This window comes from Xenopus laevis, chromosome 8L (assembly GCF_017654675.1).
Source record: "Xenopus laevis strain J_2021 chromosome 8L, Xenopus_laevis_v10.1, whole genome shotgun sequence".
NCBI classification, from domain to species: Eukaryota; Metazoa; Chordata; class Amphibia; order Anura; family Pipidae; genus Xenopus; species Xenopus laevis.
Window position 1 is genome coordinate 108,198,207 of NC_054385.1, and position 8,198 is coordinate 108,206,404.

The following is an 8,198-nucleotide window of genomic DNA, read 5'->3' on the forward strand; positions in this document are numbered from 1 at the left end:
ATTTATTCTTTATGCCATATAGATTTAATATATTTTTATACATGTTGTTTTGTCCACAGTTCGATTATTTGATTTTAAAAAAATATGAATTTATTATTTGCTGCAGCATTATAATAATCTCATGGAATATAAACCTCATTAATTTATTAATCATTAATTTTTAAAAATAATATGTGAATTAATTAATATATGAAGTGATCGATTAATTTCCTAAATCATTGTTTTTTTATTACCTATTTATATATACCTATGTATACCTATGTTATATATACCTATATATACATATTATATATATATATATGTATATATATATATATGTGTGTATTATATATATAATATATATATATATATATATATATGTATATATATATATATATGTATGTGTATATATATATATATATATATATACACACACATATATATATATATATATATATATATATAATATATATATATATATATATACACACACACACATATATATATATATATATATATATATATATATATATATATATATACACACATATATATATATATATATATATATATATATATATATATATACACACATATATATATATATATATATCATAATATATATATATAAACAGCATGGAGTCGGTGCACTCAGAGCACAAAATGGATGCCTCGGTGCTGGAACAAAATAACAATAGTATGCAATTTTTCAAAAAAGGTCCGCACACACAGGACTTAGGCAAAAAAGAGAAACTATCTTTTTATTCAACGTTTCGGCTCGGACACTTGAGCCACATATATACATATATATACATATATATACATATATATGCATATACATATATATATACATATATATATATATACATATATATATATATATATATATATATATATATATATATATATATATATACATATACATATACATATACATATATATACATATACATATATATATACATATACATATATAATACATATACATATATATATACATATACATATATATATACATATACATATACATATACATATACATATAATATACTATACATATATTATATATACATATATACATATATATATATATATACATATATATATATATATATCTCTTCACTTAGGCAGCACCCTGCTAACGTCGTGTTACCTGGGTGCAAGGTAAAAAATGCAAATACTTCAAGAAACACCAGCAACACCAGGATTTCTGTGTATCAAAGCAAAGTGTATTCAGTTATTGCATGAATAGCCGACGTGACGTTTTGGTCCACGCAGGGACCTTCCTCGTGGCAACCATGCTCATATTCCCAATCACCATAAGTGTGTATATATATATATATATATATATATATATATATATATATATATATATTCTTATATTTATTTTCTCCTGACTAATTTTTAATTGAAGCGTCCCCTGTCATGTGACTTTTGCCAGCATTTTATGAGAGAACTGATTTGTGTCAGGCTGTTTGTTCCTTCTCAATGAAACTGAGTGGAACGAAGTGGGACATGGGTTGTTGTTAGGCTGATGGGGAGGGGTAGGAAAGGGTGATATCACTCCAACTTGCAGTACAGCAGTAAAAAGTCATAAAAGTTAATAAAAGGACCAGTCACATGTAAGATTTCAAAATTAAATATTAAAAAAATCTGTTTTTGAGAAAATGATTTCAGTGCAGAATTGACCAGAAGCAGCACTATTATTTGATGCATTTTGGTACCACTCTAAGCGGGTTCCTTCTGAAAGCATCTTTCACACTTGAAAGCCCAAGCAATGTTCTCATGTGAAAATTTCTATGCCAATTTATCAAAGTATTTATACTTACCGGTAATTCTTTCATTTTGTAACAGCACTGTTAAATATAAGGCATGTCTACTGAAGGAGCAGAGTTAACAACAACATCCTCTGAAGAAGATCGTGTAAGTAAAATTTTAAATTAAACGATTTAAATATTATAAATCTTTCTCTCTCTCTCTCTCTCTCTCTCTCTCTCTCTCTCTCTCTCTCCTCTCTCTCTCTCTTCCCTCTCTCTCTCTCTCTTCCCTCTCTCTTCCCTCTCTCTCTCTCTCTCCCTCTCTCTTCCCTCTCTCTTCCCTCTCTCTCTCTCTTCCCTCTCTCTCTCTCTTCCTTCTCTCTCTCTCTCTCTCTCTTCCCTCTCTTCCCTCTCTCTCTTTCCTTCTCTCTCTCTCTCTCTCTCTCTCTCTCTCTCTCTCTCTTCCCTCTCTTCCCTCTCTCTCTCTCTTCCTTCTCTCTCTCTCTCTCTCTTTCTCTCTCTCTTCCCTCTCTCTCTCTCTCTCTCTCTCTCTCTCTCTCTCTCTCTTCCCTCTCCTCTCTCTCTCTCTCTCTCTCTCTCTCTCTCTCTCTCCCTCTCTCTCTTCTCTCTCTCTCTCTCTCTCTCTCTCTCTCTCTCTCTTCTCTCTCTCTCTCTCTCTCTCTCTCTCTCCTACTCTCTCTTCCCCTCTCTCTCTCTCTCTCTCTCTCTCTCTCTTCTCTCTCTCTCTCTCTCTCTCTCTCTCTTCCCTCTCTCTTCTCTCTCATCTCTCTTGCCCTCTCCCTCCTGTCCCTCTCTCTTCCCTCTCTCTTCCCTCTCTCGCTCTCTCTTTCTCTCTCTCTTTTCCCTCTCTCACTCTCCTCTCTCTCTTTCTCTCTCTCTTCCCTCTCTCTCTCTCTCTCTCTCTCTCTTCCCTCTCTCTCTCTCTCTCTCTCTCTCTCTCCCCTCTCTTCCCCCTCTCTCTCTCTTCCTTCTCTCTCTCTCTCTCTTTCTCTCTCTTCCCTCTCTCTCTCTCTCTCTCTTCCCTCTCTCTCTCTCTCTCTCTCTCTCCCCTCTCTCTCTCTCTCTTCCCTCTCTCTCTCTCTCCCCTCTCTCTCTCTCTCTTCCCTCTCTCTCTCTCTCTCTCTCTCTTCCCCCCCTCTCTCTCTCTCTCTTCCCTCTCTCTCTCTCTCTTCCCTCTCTCTTCCCTCTCTCTCTCCCTCTCTCTCTCCCCTCTCTCTCTCTCTCTCTCTCTCTCTTCCCTCTTTCTTCCCTCTCTCTCTCTTCCCTCTCTCTCTCTTCCCTCTCTCTTCCCTCTCTCTCTCTCTTCCCTCTCTCGCTCTCTCTTTCTCTCTCTCTTTTCCCTCTCTCACTCTCCTCTCTCTCTTTCTCTCTCTCTTCCCTCTCTCTCTCTCTCTTCCCTCTCTCTCTCTTCCCCCCCCTCTCTCTCTCTTCCTTCCCAGATGGGTGGATTCTGCATATATCTTTCTAAATATATTTTTATTCTTTTAGTATCTTCATCTATTGCAAAGAATGAGGAACCGACCAGAAGTTACAAATTCAAGAGATTGTTTCCCTTACAATCCGTCAGTCTCCACAATCCAAAATACTGGATCATTACCTGATACTGAGCAAGATGATAGTTTTGTATATATTGAAAACGCGGAACGTCTGGGAAACACCAATTGGTGTCTCTGTGGACACTGCAAGCCTATGCCAAGTATTATGGAATCCATGTGTTGCCACGACGAACCGGCAATATATGCAAATTTACCAACAGAGGATGGCTGTATTATCCATGGCGACAAGTTCAAAACTGAGTTCCTGGTTAAAGAACGTGCTGATTGGGCATATAAAATCACTAATTTCAAATTACAAAAACAGCCGAAGGAAGATAAATACATGAGGTAAAATGTGTGTGTGAGAGTCTGACTGTTTCTAAGTCCAATTCCAGTTAGGGAAGAAGCATACCATTCGATCCAGCAATGCCTTTAGTACATTTATTTGCAGAAGTATAAGAGCATTGAAGCACATGCTTTCGGGGAACAACCGCTTCCTCAGGTTCTATACTTATGCAGTTTTAGTGTTTGGATATATGGATATTTGGGCACTGGGCACTGGAGTAAGGAAAGTTATTCCGTCTTGTGCAGTTCATGCTATCCGAGATGCATACCCAGACCCTAACGGAAAATATGTGGGGTTTCTGAATGCGTATGATTATCCGGCAGAATTTATGATTGATTACTAAAAATGTTTTGCACTACTGTTTTAAAGGATCAAAAACACCAAAAATGTATAATGTATTAAGTAATGAAAATATAATGTTCAATTATCTTGAAATAGTAACATTGGTGTGTTGGCTTCACAAATTCAAAAATAGTTTTTTCTATCTTCTTAAAATATCTTGTCTTTATTTGCACAACATTTTTCGGAGGAATACCTCCTTCATCAGGTGCTTGTCACTTTATAACAAGCACCTGATGAAGGAGGTATTCCTCTGAAACATGTTGATTTGGAAGTATTGTGGCTTGACGGTGCCATTTCTCTGTTTGCGATAACATATACTAAGTGAGCGTGGTACCACCCGAACTTTTGGGTATACGCTAAGTAACCTGTGTGTTTTCTCTTTGAATGGATGCCCCGATAACAACAAAGCAGAATTTTCGTATACAGAAAGTAGTCTTTCTAAAGCAAACACTAAAGTTTGAACAAAGCAGAGAATCAGAACATTATATTTTTAATTATTCTAAATACTTTAATTCTTGGTGTTTATCTTTTATAATTCATTAAAATTAAGCATACTTGTGTTATGTTATACTACCTCATATGCAAAAAGTTTGCAACACTGTGTTTTGTTCTTAATGAAAAACAAGACAAACCTATTTGAAATGGTTAAAGTTGATGAAACTTTGGTTAACATTGATGAAAACTTGCACTAAAACTTATTTGAAGTTGTCAAATAATAAAGCAATGTACATTTATACACAGTTTACATAAACATTTGTTTATTTTTGAATATTTCAAAAATTTGTAAGTAAAAACATTTTTGGAATGTTGACAAAACAACCACGTGTTCAGATGCTGTACCTCATATGCAATACCTTTATAATACTCTTGTAACAGTGTCTTTCAAAGTCTATGCAAAATAAGAAAAACCTAATGAAAGGGGTTACAATTTTAAAGGAAAAGTAACATCAAAACTTTTTACAATAATATTAGTTAGAATACAACAAAATATAGACACCAAGACAAATTAATCTTTAAAATAGAAAAGTCTTTATTAAGAAAAAACTTACAGAAACTCTTCTTCCAGTCCTCTACAGAAAAGGCGACAGGCCGATGTTGATCCATTGTGCAGCGTTCGATTTTTTCTCCCCATCTTCTACTGACAGACTGTGTGTTCATTTACTGGAACTGCCACAACCTTCACCTTGGGGTCCGTTTCCACCGGAGACACTTTGGACCCCAGGATGAAGGTTGTTGCAGTTTCAATACATGAACACACAGTCTGTCAGTAGAAGATGGGAAGAAAAAAATCGAACGCTGCACAATGGATCAACATCGGCCTGTCGCCTTTTCTGTAGAGGACTGGAAGCAGAGTTTCTGTAAGTTTTTTCTTAATAAAGACTTTTCTATTTTAAAGATTAATTTGTCTTGGTATCTATATTTCGTTGTATTCTAACAAATTTTTTAGTAAAAAAATGTTGATGTTACTGTTCCTTTAATACACCTTCATGTAAAATTGCACTAAAACTTATTGGAAGTTGTCTAGTAATATAATTGTTATAGACATTTATGCTAAGGTTGCATAAACATTTGTTTCTGGTCTAGTAATTGAAAGGGATACGGTCATGGGAAAATTATTTTTTCTTCAATGTGCATCAGGAAATAGTGGACCTCCAGTAGAATTCTGTCTTGAAATGCATTTCTCAAAAGATCGTTTTCACATAACAGTTTCCCTTTAACAATATGTAAGTGAAAAGATGTTTGAAAATGTGATCACCGACAATTGGTCCAATGTTGTACTTCATCTGCAATACTCTTGAAACTTATTTGACATTGTGGAATAATAAAAACCGTTTAAACTGAAAATGTTGTGGTTGTTGTGATTTTACAAACTATTATAGTAACCAAAAGATATCTTTATTCAAACACAGTTTTTAAACTCTTTTTTTAAGACTAAATATGTCCTCCTTGTAGGCATAGCTATCATGTTCCTGTACTCGTGCAGAGTTTGGTATGGTAAGTATGAAACTGTCTTGAGTATGAAAGTTTCTTTCTATGACGATAGGTTCTGTTATTATGTTCGTGTATTATAGACGCGCTTCCATTTAATAATTCAACATGGTAAGTATGATAGTTTCTTCAGATCAGTTTATCGGCCAAATCGGGAGTAACGCTCCGCAATTGCAGTGCTTTTTTCAGGCCTTTCTTTGTCAGCAATGTTCTTTGGTAAATTGATGCTTCTCGATTCCCATCTATGGACAATGTTTCCATTAAGTATTTTGGCAGCATCGGACATAATGTCAAAAAGATGTTCATCAGTCACATTTTCATAAATCGGCTTAGTCACCCAGTTCTTCTTGTGTTTAGGATAAACTAATCTGAACCGTTTCTCACCAATGGGTTGGGTTGTTCTCTTACTACATCTTACAATAGCTTGTGGTCTGTTGACATTATTGTTGTGAGACAAAATGGCAAGCATTGTTCTTGCATGCATGCCATCCATTTTGTATGCAATTCTTTTGGGGCGATATTTTAGCACCTTGCTGTGAAAATTTTCTAAATCTCCGGTATGGCAAAATTTTTCAATGCTGGAGATGTCTCTAATTAATAATGGATCGGTGATGATTTTCACAAGGCTGCTGTGAGCTGGGTGAGTGTGTGTTATCCACTTTCTTTCTTTTTTTTCTTGGGCAGTGAGTGGTTTATGTTGGCATTTTTTGTAAGTTTTCAATTTAGGAAAAGTGTGCTTGTTGGCAATGTGATATAGAACCGAGCGCCATTTATCCAAAAGCACATCCACTTTTTGATCACAAGTCTGCGCACTCCACCACAAATGGTTCGTAATTGGACCTATCCAAGTGGCGAGATCCTTGCAGTTTTTTTTCTTACTAGCAGCAGTAAGTTTTTTTTACTAAACTCTTGCAGATATGCCAAACATCAAATTGGTGATTGATGTTTTTAAATTTGGTCTTCATCAATAACCTTATTGAACTGTGTCTGTCCGTTGCCAAAATTTTAATATCTACTCCTTTATCTATTAAATTGGTCACGGTTGTTTGAAAAGCCATAGTCTCCATTGCTCCTGATTTCTTCCCAGGACCAACTTGGTCAATTGTAAAAGCAACAATTTTTTTGGTGATGACGTCCATCATTGAGTATGTGCAATATTTTGCACAATACCCTGGGCTGTCGAATTGACCGTCACCAGCCAAAACCACTGCCTGTTCAAAAAGATCTTTTTTCAATACTTCTTGTTCCCTTATCCAAGCCAGTTCAATAGCAGGTAAAATGTATCTCTTTTGGTAGGAATAATACGTGGTGTGTGAAATTAATGGCATGTTTAGCAGATTAAACATTTCTTTAACCTTTAAAAATGATGATCCGGTAAGTAGCAGGGAACATGCAACAGCTAAATTGCCTACAGGAATTTGACCATAAAGTGGTTGTGATTTCCACGTAAATGCGCAATGTCCAGCGAGACACATTAGATTTACCTCGATCAATGTACCATACTCCTTTTTGTTTATTTCCACTATTGGAGCTTGGCAAGGAGGTTGTATGTTATGCTGACATTTCAAAAGGTAAAATAACTGGTCTAGATTTTCATTGAAAACAAGGTAGCGTCTTTGATGAATTTCTTCTACTGGATCTAAAATTGTAGAATCTTCATCAGTGAGGTTTGAGATATGACTGTCATCTGGTTCATACATTGAAGAAAAAGTTATGTCTTTGCGGCTAGCATCTGTCAGTGTCAGACTTTCAAAAGATCTATTATCACTTGCGGCATCACACATATTAAAAGAATCATCCAATGGCAATGCATGCTCTGTAGTTTCAAATATTGGTGGTTGTGAGTTGTCAGTCATAAATGGAGCAGGTAATTTGGATGGTGTAGAAAATAAAACTGGGTAAGAGTGATCCTTTATTACCCTCCATGTTTCTGCAGGTACAGAATCATCGCCGGTTTGGACTGCAATATTCATCGCCGAATATCTTGATTCTCTCCACAGGCTACATCTTTACTACATGCTAAACCAGCGGTTGACGTACTGACATCTATGAATAAGTTTAGATCTGTTTGAGTGCCTATAGTTAGATACTGATTTACAATTCGTACTAGTGTGTGAGAAGTAGATGCTTCTTCATCCTCCATTCTTCTCCTTTTATGACATTGAAAAGGCATAGTTTCCATAGCCGTTACAATTACTGGATTTGGTTGTTTTTTAAAAATACATGGCA